General features: G+C 52.4%; 1 long non-coding RNA gene across 1 annotated transcript; it reads right to left on the bottom strand.

Moving 5' to 3' along the window:
• Positions 1-1642: 1642 nt before the first annotated feature.
• LOC122896747 lies at positions 1643-10553 on the bottom strand. Its single transcript, XR_006382426.1, has 3 exons — positions 10185-10553; positions 8501-8716; positions 1643-2087 (listed from the first exon to the last, which is right to left on the bottom strand). It is a non-coding gene; the product is annotated as an uncharacterized LOC122896747 (long non-coding RNA).
• Positions 10554-15235: the final 4682 nt, after the last annotated feature.

Genomic DNA, 15235 nt, shown 5'->3' with positions numbered 1-15235 from the left:
TGACAGGTTAATACTCTGGATCGGCTCCTCCAGGCTTCTCACGCACGCACACACACACGCACGGTGAGAGGGAGAACAGCCCCTTTTCGCTGCTTGTGTGCAGGAGCTGGGGGTGAAAAGGGGCTGGTGCATAGCTCCACACTCTTCCAGAAAGGGAAAAAGCACTGGGGATGAGGTTCCCCAGACCTGGCTTCCTGGACCACCCGGAAAAGATTCTCTGCTGGGTCCTCTGAGGCTGGAACAGCCAGGGAGAGCCCGGGGCGTCTCTGTTGGCTTTAGGCCCTGGGGCTCCTGTTCCTTCTGACCCGCCGGCTGGGGAGGGGGACACACCACGGAGAGCCTCGTCACTTAGCATCGCGTCTGCTCCAACACGATGCCTCCGAGTAATGTGATTTATATTTCATGCACAATTGAAGCAGCTAATGGTGTAATTCTCCAAGGGGGAAACAAGTTGTTATAGTGTTAATTACATTGCAGGCGTGTTCCCTCTCCTTTGCCCCCCAAGTGCTCCAAGGGAAGATACCAGGTAGCAACTGAATGCATGTCCAAGACAGTGGCTTTGATGGGCTCCACTGATGTCAGGGCTGGGCGGTGGGTGGAGGGCCAAGGGTGTCTTCTTCCCCGCCGGGGGCAGGAGGGGTTTCTGGGGGCCAGACTTGGCTTAAACTGCCTGGTCGTCTGGGTCTCCTTGCCCAGCCTGGAACTGGAATCTTCTTGCCGGGTTGGGGTGCTCCTTTCTGTTCATGGGGACTCTGCTGGAGAGGGAAAAGTACAGATGATCCATTTGGGAAAGTAAGGAAAACACAATGAAAATAAACCGAATCCAGCCTCGATGTTGGCAGAGGACACTGTAGAGTGTGGTGGTTGAGCTCGTGGTTGTCAAGGGCCGACCGCTAGGATCTGAAGCCCAGCTGTCGCTCGTAAGGTGGGAAACCCCCAGGGAGATTGCTTAGCCTCTGTGTGCCTCTGTGTGCCTCAGTGTTCTCAGCTGTAGAATGGGGGTAATAAATCACCAGCTTCAGAGGGTTACAGGGAGGATTCAATGCGTGGATATGTATGTGCTGAGTGTCGGTCTGCAGCCCACTCTCGGTGGATGGAAGTTATGAGGACAGAAAGCAGTAAACGGAGTTAAGCTATTAGAAGGTTCTGGTAGTTTCTGCAAAGTGGTCAAAGTACTTATTTTTCTACATTTGTGGGAGCTAAATCTACCAAAAAAGAACAAATGTCCAACTTTCCCCCCCCAAATATAGGAGAAATACAGATTTGAGGAATTATAGAACCATATGATTGAAGATGATTCCTAGAAAAAAAAAATTTTAAGTTGAGTGTTAAGTGTTTTTTTTTTTAATTCCTGGTGAAAGAAAAGAAAGAAAAAATTAAAGAGAAAGGAAGGAAGGAAGGAAAGAAGGGGGAGGGAGGGAGGAAGGAAAGAAAGAGAAAGAAAGGGGCAGACGAAGGGAGGGAGGGAGGACTCTGAGTCCTCCCTAATGAAACCCTATAATGGATTCGTTACATACAAGTAAGGCCAAATTTACTCTACATCTTTTTATAGGTAAATCAGGGTAAATCAGCCAGTAGATCAGAGAAAAGTAACAAACACAATGATTCTTAATTTACGCAAAGCATTTTATAAAATCTCACAGCATGTCCTTATGGAAAATACGGACAAAAGTGGGCTGGCTCCTAGTACAGTTTGCTGAGTTGCAGCTGATTGACTCACCGTATGCCCATGTGGATTCAAATCCCATGTTTGGTATCCATTGCAGTATCATTCAGGGTAACTGTGACAAACATCCCCCAAATCTCACCGGCTCAAGCACCAAAATCATTTGATCCCATCAGAGCACAATGCAATCCCTACCCCGCACCAGAGTCATCTGGACACGCGGACCCGTCGTCTTTCGAGGCAGCCATCTTTAATTTCTGGCCCAAGCCTTCCAGGGAAGGAGAATCTTGTGTGGGAGATTTTTGCCAGCCAGGAGTAGAAATGGTGGGTCTCATCTCCACCCACATTCCATGGGCCAGAATTCAGTCACAGAGGACCACCTGACATCAAGGGGCTAGGAGATGGGGTTTAGCCCCGTGACCTGGAAGGAGAAGACAAGACGGGTGGCCGTGAGCGCCCGCAGCATGTATAGATATGCGTTGATGCTGGTGGACTCGGGTGGCAAGCCACACTCCATCTCTTGCCCCTCCCTAAGCAATGTTACTTCTTTCAGTGACTTGGGTAAAGACATAGAATGTGCCTTATTAGTCTTTTGCATGTGAACCCTTCAGGTGACCTTATGTAAAGGCAGCTCGCTGAAGGTGTCCAGGAGGAGAGAGCTGCAAAGCCAGATCTCACACGGACTGGATTATTGTGGAAATGGAGGCACTGGATGCATCTGTAGGGTTTCACGGATCTGTACCTGATGCCGTCTTATACGTGACTCGACCACTCTCCTGGACACCCCTCTCTCTGCAGATCCCTCTCCTTCCTATCCTCCCCACCAGGCGAACGACCCTCCAGCCTGCTCTTACTCTCTAGCACATCGAATTCATTCAGGGAAGGCTTGTGATCCCCGCTTCCTCAGAGGGTGAGCTGTTCATGCCAGATCCCCTTATAGGCATTTGGGCAGTGTGGGACTTGGCTGACTCTGGACAGGAAATCGGGCTTGGTTAGCAAGTTTCCAGGTAAAACAGAGCTGGAAATAAAAGCTATTATGATGGATGAAAAACTAAGCCTTGAAAAGATTTCACCGGACCGTAGTGAGGAGCTGAAGTCAAGAAAAATTAAATGATTTCTGTCAGGGCAGGAACAAATCACACACTCGGAAGGTTTCATTGAAGACAGTGTAAACCAAGGGGCCACTTACAGAGGTGGAGGCGGATCTGGGGGAGCGCATATGGGATGAGATGCTGGCACCATTCCTAACCCTGTGCCGTAGCCTGCATTTCGGTGTCCCCCCCAACCCCGCAAAATGCATATGCTGATGTGTGATATTAGGAGGCAGGGCTTTGGGGACGTGATTGAACAGGCCATGAGAGTGGAACCCTCATGAATGAGGTTAGTGTCCTGATAAAAAGACACCAGAGCACTCACTCTCTCATGCCGTGCTCTCCACCATGAGGATGCAAGAAGACAGCTGTCTACAGACCAGGAAGCCAGCCTCACCAGACCCCAGAACTGTCAGCACCTTGACCTTGGACTTCTCAGCCCCCGTCACCGTGAGAAATAAATGCCTGCTGCGTAACCAGCCCAATCGACTGAGACAGCCTCCAAGGACCAAAGGAATGAATGGTTTGCCACAGTTCAGCATGGCAACCACGGAAAGAAGGGCCACAAGACAGGCACTGTGGCTATGGGTAGAGAAATGCAGCCACTGCCAGAAGTATGACCTGGAAGAGAGACTGGGGGTGGGAGTGACAAATACCCAACCCCACCCCCTCCCTCACTCTAAACTCCCACAGCCACGACCAAATGGAGTTACAACCAAAATGGAGTCAGAGGACCGGGGGGCCAGCGACACCATCGGTAGAGAAAGCAGAACAGAACAGAGCAAAGATCAAAGAATGGATATGGGAGGGAAAGGAGAATACCTAGCACAAAGAAGAACCAAAATGCATGTAAAATTTTGCATTCAGTTTAGAAAGTCAGTTGCATAAAAATGATATGGGACATATTTCAATGGGAAGTGACACAGATTTCATGTGAAAAAGTTTCAGAAGTGTGACCAACTCTGAGTTCTAGTGAGAAACAACAACTGTGGATGCATTAATAGGAGCAATGGGTCTCATTCAGGGGAGGTCATGGTGCATATGCCTGCTGCTTTCTGCCTTGATCACACCACTTGGGGTTCTGAGCTAGGCTGAGTCTCACACTTTAGGGGGAACATCTACAAAGGTGTATTCAGAGAGGCAACCAACATTCTGAGAGGTCTGAAAACCAAGCCTAATGAGGAAAGTCTAAAGAGGATAGGGAGCCACAGTTTGGCTGGAGAAGTTGCTCTAGGGAAAAGGACTATACTTTCTCCAAGTTTTAGTAGGGCAACAAGAGGACTCCCTTTCAGGACATGAGCTCCCACAGCACGCTGTGAATTTTCACAGACTTTCCCCACCCAAATTGTCCATTTGCTTGCTTTTCTTTCCTATTAACTGAAGACAGATACCCTTTCATCACTATGCCCCAATACCCACTGCTTGACTCCCGGGTGGGGCTCAGAGTCTTTGTTTGATGAATGTAGTGCTCCAATGGGAGCCAGACAATCCCCTGCAGGAGTGTGGAGAAGGGAAGGCATGTGGGGACGGCAGTGGGGAGGCTCCCTTCCAGCATGAAAGTCTACAACTGTAGACATGTGAGTGTGGACAGTAACGTGCTTTCTTGAAACCTCAGCTTTCTCACTGCCACTCAGGGTGCTTTGAAGGCTCCAGGGGCTCCTGTGTTTGTAAAGAGTTCAGAACATGGCAGGTGTTCTGAAAAGGGCTGCTGTTGCTATCGTTCTTTGAATGACTCAGGCTGGTGTTACTGTCTTACGACAGATTTCCCAGAAGCAGAGCCTGAGACAAGCGTCCATGTCAGGGGCCTTCTTAATGTTCTCAGTAAAACCCAGGAGGGGGAGGGGCACCTGGGTGACTCAGTGGGTTAAGCCTCTGCCTTTGGCTCAGGTCATGATCTCAGGGTCCTGGGATCGAGCCCCGCATCAGGCTCTCTGCTCAGCAGGGAGCCTGCTTCCCCTTCTTTCTCTGCCTGCCTCTCTGCCTATTTGTGATCTCTCTCTCTCTTTGTCAAATAAATAAATAAAATCTTAAAAAAAAAAAGCCAGGAAGGGGATGATAAGGAAGTGGGACTAGGGACTAGAGAAGGAGCCAGATGAAGGTATGATGTTGGGTGAAGTCCCCTGGAGGGGAACTTTGGGGACAGCCAGGATCACACCTCATCCCCATCAGGAGCGTGGGAGCAGGAGGATTTACCCCACCCTCACACACAGCCATCAGTTACTGGGCTGGGGCTGGCCTGGGGGTGTAGAGTCCCTGGCACTTTTGCTTTTCTTGCTCCCAGGGGCCTAGAGAAGCCGCTGAGAGCAGATTGGCCTCTTGTGGGGCCATTCTCCCCGAGCTGATTTCTCTGAAGCCATTTCTTGCTTTTCCTCATCATAAGTGTGAGAAAGGATGATTCCTCTGGATCCATTCCCATCCCCTCTCCTCTGTCTCCATGTGACACATTCCTCTGGACTCCAGGGCAGTGGCTGAGATCCTAGGGGCCATTAGGGAGTCATCAGGACACCGACACCCATCCTTTGTCACTCAGCTAAGGTTCTTTAAAATGCTTTCTGAATTTTAGAGGCTACACGGGTTTTGCTCCAGAGCCCCCTACCCTGTGGAGGTGGGAGGAGAGGGAAAAGCCCAACATGCCCAGAATTCAGGTGCCCTACGTCCTAGGGGACATTGATCCAGACCCTAAAGCTGCCTGCAGTGATCCCAGGGGCCCTGAAGGATGTGTATTATGGACTAAACATGTGTCCCCAGAGTTCATATGTTGAAGCTCTAACCTCCAACATGGTGATATCTGGAGGCAGGGCCTTGGGGAGGTCATTAGGTTTAGATGAGGTCAGGAGGGTTGGGCCCCCATGATGGGATTAGTGCCCTTAGAAGAAGACACACCAGAGGTCTCTCTCCCTGTCCTGTTAGGGACACAGTGAGAAGGCAGCCATCTGCAAGCCAGGATTGGCCCTCACCAGACACCGGTTCTGCGAGCCCCTCAATCTTGGACTTGCAGCCCCCAGAACTGTGAGAAATACATTCCTGTTCGATAAGCCCCGCAGTGCATGGCATTTTGTTACCAGCCCAAGCAGACAGAGACAAAAGTGGGAAGAATGCGTCCTGCTTTCAGGGGCCCACGATTTTTGAGGTGCCATAGACAGAGGTCACCTGATACCCGCCAGGACGCTTTGGGGCACAACGAAATTTCACCCTCCACTTCCTTTCCCGGGTATGGTTGGAGCAGGAATCCCTAACATCTGTACAGACTTTGTAACACACAAACACCTTGTGTTTAATGCCCACGGAGGGCTGGGGATAGCACTCGGCCCACAGTGAGGGCTGTTGGTGGTGGCGGAGTTGCCACTGGTGACGCCTGGGCCAGGAGTTCTCAACCATCAGCGGCCATCAGAATCCCCTGCAGGGTGGGTTCAAGCTCACGGTGCTGGCCCCCACCCCCAGAGCATCTGATGCAGCAGGTCCGGGGGCCAGGCTCCCAGATCTGGTTTGCCGGCAAGGTCCCAGGCCATCTGAGACTCTGTGAGGCCAGGGTGGCTGGAGCTCCCATGCACAAAGGGGCCGTGCCCGCCGGACTTGCAGGATGAGTCTAGAGATATCCACAGGGACCAGATCTTGCAGGGCGAGGGCCCTGCATTTGGTGTCTACTCCAAGAGTGATGGGAAGCCATGGGAAGGTTCCAAGTACCTCAGTGCTATGACCGTATTTACAGGGCTCAGGCTGCTTTGCAAAGAAGGGGTATGAGCAGACCCCAGGGGGCCAGTCACACAGCCCCAGGCTTGCACACACCCTGATAACTTTTTTTGTCCACAGCTTGCTTCTGTCACCGAACAAGTCGACTACATCCCACATCCCTGCCCTTTGCCTGCTGAGGCAGAAGCTTTTGTGGCCGTGGTTTGCTGTAGGGTACAGGTTTCTGCTGGGGGCTGGGCTCACAGAGAAGACATGGCCTCTCTCCTTGAAGGGTCTCGTGTTGTGCTGTGCCATTTGGCATTTGTCCCAAAAAGTAGCACAGTTGACCCCAGAGGCTGTGAAACGTGGACTTTTGAAAACATGAAAACCACCACAAAAATCAGTACGAGTTGACATTCAGAGTTGATCTCTAAAAATGGAGTGTTTGGGGAGGGATGAAAGCGGTGTTTCTAATGCTGGGGGAGGGGATCACATCCCCGTGTTCTGACCACATGCTGGGGGAGACTGGGCGTAGCATGCCGGTCATGCTCTGGAGCCAGTGTTCCTGGGTTCAAATCCAGGCTCTACCACTTATGCACAGTGTCCCCTGGGGAAACCACCTGTCTCTGCACGGGTTTTCCCATCTGTAAAATGGGGGAGAATGATGGTAACCATTTCATAGGGCTGTTATGGGGATCTGTCAAGTTAACAAACATGAGGCATGTAGATTTGTGCCTGACATGTGTTAGCCGTCAGGGCTCTGCCTGATACCACCACCTTTACCGTCAGACACATTGAGAGGAATCCGGGGAGGCCCTGAAGGTTTGAGTCTAAGTGTGGGAACTGGAAATGCATGGGACTTTAACATCCCCCCTCCCTTACCCCCCACAGCCAAGGACAAACCACTGTCCCCTGGTCCCTGACCTGGATGGGGTAGGACAACTCAGGGACCTCACTTGCCCCCCATGGTTCCCCTGTACAACCAGGCCAAGCCTGCCTTCCACTTTGCCTGAGCTTATCTCTTCACCTGGATCTCCTTCCTGGTCCTGTCCCCACCCCCCTCTTCCCAGACTCCTGGGAGCCTTTCCTTCCTAAATCCCTTATGCATGAATCTTCATTTCATGGTTTGTTGGGAGGGTGGTTGTGTATAACCTCACCCCAAACAATCAGCTTTTTTAGAAGGGGGAACCAGTATAAGAATTCATCCAAATCGGGATCAAGGGGGTCTTATCTGCATTGTGTGGGTAGACATAAATGCCCAAGTCAAATTACTAAAGGGGGCAGGAGGAAAGAAGCCAGTCCCTGCAGCAGAGAAATGGCCAGAGCAGCTCCGGGGGGCCTTGCTTCTGGGCTGGACTCCTACATGGTCATGCCTCTAAGCTGCTCATGGCCGGGTTGGGAGGGCTGGGGGAGGGGGTGGGAAGCAGGTGGTTCTGAGGGAGCTACAGGGGGAAAAAGAGAATCCAGTGTTGGCTTGGCTGATTTCCCAGTCTGCTTGGGACACCCTCTCGGGCTGTGAACTGCCACAGGGTCTGGGACAGAGACAAAGAGAGAGAGACTGAAAAATTGAGGGAAAGAAAGAGAGACAGGCAAGGAGACTCCCAGAGAGGCAGAGAGACAGACAGAGACAGAGAGACAAGAGAGGGAGAGAGAGACAGCAAGAGAAACACAAGAAGGATTAAAAACAGGGAGAGATAGACAAGAAGTTGGAGACACAGAGAGATAGAGACGGAGAGATAGACAGAGGCCAGGCAATTTGAGGGCACACAATGGAAACTGAGATACACAGAGACAAAGGGAGGAACAGAGAGGCTGAGAACAGCAGATCTGTCTGCCAAGGAGATCACTAGAGGGCCATAGAACGATGCCCGGAAATGCTCTCAGGGGCTGGGGGTGGGGGGCGCAGCAAACAGCCCCAGGGCCAGGTGTGATGACCACCCCCAGCCCCTCCAGCCAAGGGACAAGACAACACGGTTGTGGCTCACTTTGAATCCAAGTGGAGGGTCCCGAAGGCCAAGAAAATCCCTCAGGGCCCCGAGGACTGACCCCCGCCAGGGGCTGAAGGATACCCAACCTCGGGGCCAGAGCGTTCAGCCTTCCTCTGTAGCAGAGCCCTCCTTAGCGCTGGGGTGAGCGGTGGAGAGAGGCCGGTGGGCCAGTGCGTTGTCAGGGAGCTTGTTTTCCCAGGAGCCGTCGCCATTCAGATGTGCCGTGAGCAATTGCCACTCTGCGCGCCTTCCCCTGGCAAATTATTCTGCTGGAGTTTCTTCCAGCATTCGGAGCCGCGCTGCTGTAAATGCCAGAAATCATGTACATTAAGCCCAGAGTGACGGCAGGCTTATGGATGGATTTACCTTCAAACAGAGGCCGCCGAGGCGCCCGGCGTGGGCGGCTGTGTGTTATGGATGTCGCTCTCCGCTTGCCGAGGCCTTAAGCGGTCAAGTTGGCCACGTAATCAATTTCTCATGTAGGCCTGGCTGTGGGCCACAAGGTCCCAGGCAGGGATTTGGGAGGCAGCCTCTCTACCTACAGCCCCCCTCCCTGAGACCTTGGCCTCTCCTCCGGGATGGGGGGGTGGTTTCCACCTGCCCCAGGTGCTGGTGTCAGGGGACCACGTCGAGAGGGTAACACCAAGCCAACTCAGGCAGATGCCACATTCCAGGGCCTGCCGTCCTTCCTTGGAGCCCTCTTCCCAGTGGCCCTCGCAAAGGCAGCAGCCACTGTCCATGCCGACTCCCCATGCTGGCCTTGGCCCCACTCTTTCCCCTCCCCTCCTCCAGGGCAGTCTGAACTCAGCCACTCTTGCCCCCTGATCTACTGCTCAGCCTTTCTGATCTGTGAGGCTTGGGTCACCGATTCTGCCGTCCTGTCACTCAGCTTGTTCAGCCTCCTGTGACCCCTCTCCTCACTGCCTTCCTTCCTCCCTGAGCTCCCAGGCCTCCTCCTCTAGGCAGGTTGCCATGCAGCAGCTAGTTAGCATTGCTGGGCAGTCCTGTTGGGGAGCAAGGAGGCAGAGGTATAATTATCGGGGACCCACTTAGGGCTCTCACACTGTCCTGGAACCCCTGACATTCCCTGTTTGTGGCAGATCATACTTTCCAAGGATGGCTCTTCATGAGGACGTGGAGAAGTGAGGTCTGCACTCTTACCCTAAACCTAACTGTGGTGGAGATGACCCTGTGTGACCTCTCAGAGCAGGTCATAAAAGACGATGAGGCTTCTGCTGGCTTCAGCAGGACACTTGGGCCCGGAGCACCAAGCCACTGTGTCTTGCTAGCCTGAGGCTGCCATGCTAGAAGGCAGGCCAAACCAGCCTGTGCTAAATGACCACATGGAGAGGCCCCAAGCCTGCAGGCAAGGAGAGAAATGCCCGGCCAACCCCCCAAGACCCCCGCGTCAGTCCCCTTCCAACTGCAGCCACATCCGAGGCCCCGGGCACAACCACCCAGCTGAGCCCTTCCTGGAGTCCTGACCCACAGAAACCATTGGAGATCCTAAAATAGCTGGTTTGTACTGTCACCCACTAAGCTGCTATGTCCACAAAACCAGTTTTCCAACGTCCATGAGTCTAAATACAATAAAAATAGAAGACATACGGTAATAACCAAGACAAGATTAACTATCCAATCTTTCTTTGATCTTCAAAAGGCATTCAGTGAGCCCCAGAGCCCCATGTATGAAATGTCCACTGTCCCTGCCCATGTCCCTGCCCATGCCCCTGGAGGGGCATTTCCGTCACCATGACTCCCAGACCTTACCTCAGTTTATTCACTGTCCGGCAACCTAAAAAGCACGTGGGACCAGAACTGCTTGGCCACTTCACCCCTGGCAGGTAACAAACAAGCAAATGACATAAAGGCAGGAATCCTTCTCGAAAGCAATGCTGATGGTCCACATGGATTCAGTTCCGCATTTCTAGATGTTCTCTCTGGCACCAGAAACTATGTCTTCTATCAATCGCAGGGCTTTTTGGTAACTGGTAATCTGGGACATGAGGTGCCCTTTTGGGTTTTTTGTTTTTAAGTGTGCTGTAGATTTTCCCAGGGTCTGGTGCTCTGCACTGCAGACTTTCCAGAACTCCACTCCTACCTGGGGCTTAGCTTTCTGTTTTCCTTCTGCAAGGCGGTTACCAAAACCTATAGGAGAGGAGGTATAATTAGTGCTGTCACTTCTGACATAAACGACCCAAAGCAAATGACTTATCCTCTCTGTGCCTCAGTTTGCCAGTCTGTAAAGTAGAAATTGTAATGGACCTTTCCTCATCAGGTGCTATCAGGGTTCAGTGAGGTCATACATTTAAAGAGCTCAGAACAGGACCTGCACGGAGCAAGGGAGCAAGGGCTGTATTATTATTGTTGCTGGGGATTATAGGTTACTGGCCCTCATAGATTCTGTAAACTTCCTTCACAGTGACAACCATCAGGTGAGAAATTCAGCACTGCTCACACTGTCCCCCGCCTTCAGCTTCACAGGCTCCCCCTAACATGTATGCGTGCGTACGTGCGCAGACCAGCACTCAGTAATCAGCGCTCGCTTGCCACAGGCCACGCCACGGTAATGTAGCAGAGCAGTAGGAACAAGCTGCTTTCTCTTTCTCTACAGGCACAAGCACGTGCATGGAAGACGGATGTCTCCTGCTGGAGCATTTGCCTCCATCAGCAGAGGAAACCGGGTTCCATGTGGCTTGGCAGCAGCCTCTGGAAAAGCAGGACAGAGGCTGCCCCTGGAGGCAGGATCCCCGGAGTCCTTGGGGGGCAGGTTGGACCATCCCGTGGGCTGCTTCCCCTTCTCTCCAGTGGTCTCCAGCTAGCTTCCCTAGCTCCCTCCCTCATCTGGAGGTCATGTCTGCTGCAGGCTTTCTGCATACAGGGTCTAAGTGGACAACACACTGCCTATGGGGCAGAGGGACAGGGAACGGAGTGAGCCACGTGATGAAAGACAGACGAGCCTTTCCCTCTAGAAGCAAGGGAGCCTCCCCTCAGATTTCTGTCTTGTGGCAGGTCTGACCCCAAGGTGGCTCTGTGGGACCAAGACTCTCCCCAGAGAGACAATCCAGCCAAGCCCTTGTCGTCCCCAGGCCGTGGACGAGGCCCCCGCCTCTCAGCCTGGAGGACTTCCCGAGCGGGCTGCACCAGGCCCTGGCCACTTTTGCAAAAAGAGCTGAATGTCACGAAAGGGAAACGTTTCAAAAATAAAAGGAATCGATCTTATTTTGAGGGTACGTAGAACAAAAGGAAAACAAACCCCTCAAGACAGAAGAATCCAGCTTCCGGTTCTGCAGCCGGCTGACAAATATTTATAGAATGACAACGACATGGGAGGCACTGCAATGGGCTTGGGGCCCCTGTCCCCGGAAAATGTCAAGGTCTTTCCCCTTCCGGTAGGCAACTGAGTGGAACGCGATTGTCCTGTAAGCTGTGCCTCACAGCGCTCGGGACTCCAGGGAACAAAAGCACACCAGGGCCCCCACCACCCAGCTCTGAAATCGGGCCAGCATGAGGCCAAGGCTTCCCTTCTCACCCGAGGCCCCCGCCACTGACCCAGAGACACTTGGCGCTAAGCCAGCCATGCTGCTGCGAGAAAATGGGATTTCTAGGACTGATGACTGGTTGGAGGACTGTCTGTCGACCTTGCGGAACCTTCTAGAGACTCCAGGACAGTCCAGGCTTCTCCTATCCACTTCCCTGCCTTCTCTCTTGGGTCAGAGGGCATCACTAGCTCTTGAGAGGCTTTCCCAGCCTTGCCCAGCTCCTCCCCGTTTCTCTCACAAAAATGTCCCCCAATAAAATCCTTACACATTTAATCCTCTTCTGGCATCTGATTCTCGGAGGACCTAGACTACCCCCAGGAGCATTGTCATGTCCTCTTCCTCCCTCTCCTTCCTCTGCATGGCGCTCCCAGGAGGACCACCCCACCTCTAGCCGATATGGGCCCCGTCTAGACACCAGAATTCGCCCATTCCTTACGAGTCTCTTTATAACTTGGCATCTCCCTGGTAAACTCGAAGTTCCATAAGAACTTAACAACATCCCCAAGGCACCTCACTTTTGTGGCTCTCGCAGGTGTAGCTGACCCACGGTAGGGAGGTCGTGGCCACTAAACCCTTAGATCGTATTTCAAAATGCCTATCTGATTGATTAATATAATCCACCAGAAAACAATTGCACGATGCGCCCACAGCACAATGCGAAGCATGCATTACCTCATTTACTTCCTCTCTCCGCACATACCCAGCCCCCAAAGCACACCCTTCTTCGAAGACAGCTCTATGACTTACTCTCACTCAGAGAGCGCCGCCTCCTCTGTGAATCCAAACCAAGATATTTGCAGGCAGAACACAGAGATCTGATCTTAGAAAGTGTGAGCGTTTTGCAAGAGACAAGCCACCCGCCAGCTGAGCAACTCTGGGCCCACGGCTTAGTGACACGGTCCCGCTCAGCTGTGGCTAACAGAGGATCGCGTCTCCTCCCCGGGTTGATCTACCCTGCTTCAGGCACCCTGGCCACTTCTTTACTCTGTGCGCCTTGGCTTCTCGGTGCTCAGAAACAGGGCCTCGGGGTTCACACACCAGACGCATCCCAGGCACTCTCCGACCCTCTGAGCTCAAGCCCTCCTCCCCAGCGCACCCCCTTCCCCCACCGACAATGGCAAATGTCCTCCGGGAGACGCAGCTCTACATACAAAACAAACAAAAAGCCGTGGGCTGGCTGACCGGGGACCTCACACAAGGTACTTGGCATCTGTGAGCCTCAGTTCCCTGGGCTGTGAAACAGGGTCACTAGGAGGACTCGAAGAGAGAACGCATTTTAAGATGACTGTGAATCCTTACTACTCAAAGCGTGGTCCTCGGATGGGCAGCAGCAGCATCTGGAAACCAGGGAGAGAGGCAGATCCTCAGACACACTGAATCCGAACAGCCAGGCTCAGGGCGCCCTTTTCCTCCCAGCTGCTCTGTGTGCACACTGAGGGCAGCAGGCTTGCCCTTCAGCTGTAGATGCTTAGCATTCTTCTCCCTTCTGGGTAAGTACCCTAAGGAAGGAGCTCTGAGCCCATCCCTCTGCCTTTGCCCACAGGGCCCTCTTTCAATCAGTCCCTTGGCTTTCTCCTCCCTCCCCTTCCCTTCCCCCTCTTTCTCCTCCCCACCCCCTTCCCAGCAGAGCCCTCCTCTCCATCCTAGTCCAAAGGCTACAAAGGCACAGAGAGAGGCCCAGATCTGCACAAAGGGGGCCCAGCCAGGGATAAAACCTGGGGCCAGCTGAGGCATCCATTCACCTCTGGTTCCAGGCCCCACTGGGTGGTGAATTGCCCCCATTCCGTGTGCCTGATGTGTAATGTATTTTCTATAATTATGGTGATGCCGTCTGTGTGTATGTGAAATGACTATAGCAGTTAATTATCTGTGGGTAAACAAGGGATGCCTCTTTGCCCCAGGAGAGACTGAAAGACACCCGCTTAAAGAACCACAAGATCAAAGATAAAGGGAGGGGATAAGTAAGAGAAGAAAAGTCATTCTTCCCCTGGGAGCTTCTGGGAGGGAGGGTGTGAACTGATTTGGCCTTTAAGGAGGCCTCAAGCCAGGCAGAAGCGGCCTTACAGCAAGAACCAATGGTCCTCCTGGATCTAAACTGAGGTGTAGAGATGAGGGATGATCACCAAAGACTGGCAGGCTGGGCAGTCCCCACACAGCCTCTGCCCTCCCTGGGGCTCCAAACAGCCCTGGGTAGCTTTGTTGGGGTGTAGGGGGGCACACATCCAGAGCTTGCTAGTTGTGGTAAATACCCATCTACTTCTTTTCCCCAAGACATAAAATCACCAGTTTTGCGCTGGATACACGCCCATTTCCCCCAGTGAAGACTATGTGTCCCAGCTTCAGCCTGCAGCCTTGTGTGGCCATGTGACCAAAGTCTGGCCAGTGGGATCCAAGCAGAAGCAACTTCTGGAATGAGATCTGGAAGAAAAAAGAACGTGCATCCCTCTTTGCTCTCCTCTGTCTTGCACGCTTGAAGAGGGATCCAGTGGGGAGCTCAAGCTGCCATCTTGAACCATGAGGTAACTCTGGGTCCAGAAATCACATTGTGCCACCAACGACTCCAAAGGATCCTGAGTTACTGATGCTTTGATCTTATAGTTCTTACGGTGGCCCTCTTACCAGCCTGGGACTTCCAATCTCTCAAATTTTACATGAGAAATCAATTTCTGGCATATTTAGGTCACAGTTATTTTGGAAGTTTTGTTATTCACAGACTACCAAAATCAGATGAGAACGATACGGACCATGGTGTCTTAGATCAAGTTCTCCAGAATGCAGACTTTGAGATGGAACTTTGTGTGGAGGGATGCCCAGGTGGCTCAGCCGGTCAAGTGTCTGACTCTTGATTTCAGCTCAGGTCATGATCTCAGGGTCGTGGGATCGAGCCCCAAGTTAGACTCTGCGCTAGGGGGAGTCTGCTTGAAGATTCTTGCTCTCTGCCCCTCCTCCCACCTCGGGCACACCCTCTCTCTCTCAAATAAATAAATCTTTAAGAAAAGAAATTCAGAAAAAAAAATTGGTTGAAGGAGGTTTACTGGGTCATGGTCTCAAGGTCAAAACTTATGTCTACACAAGGGAAAAAGACTGAGCAGGGGGAAAGCTGAGTGGCAACGGGGTCACAGTAGTGGCCTTGTGGATCTCGCAATGACCTCTGGAGTAGAGATAGCCTTTCAAATTTCAGAACTGAGATAAGAGGCCTGAGTCTTGGGACCCCTCCAGGCTTTGGTTTTCTTATCTTTAAAGTGGGTGTATTACCAGTCTTGCATTTATATCAAGGAT

This window comes from Neovison vison, chromosome X (genome assembly GCF_020171115.1).
Source record: "Neovison vison isolate M4711 chromosome X, ASM_NN_V1, whole genome shotgun sequence".
Taxonomy (NCBI): Eukaryota; Metazoa; Chordata; class Mammalia; order Carnivora; family Mustelidae; genus Neogale; species Neogale vison.
Note: the sequence above shows the minus strand (reverse complement) of the source record. Positions and strands in the feature narration are given on the sequence as shown.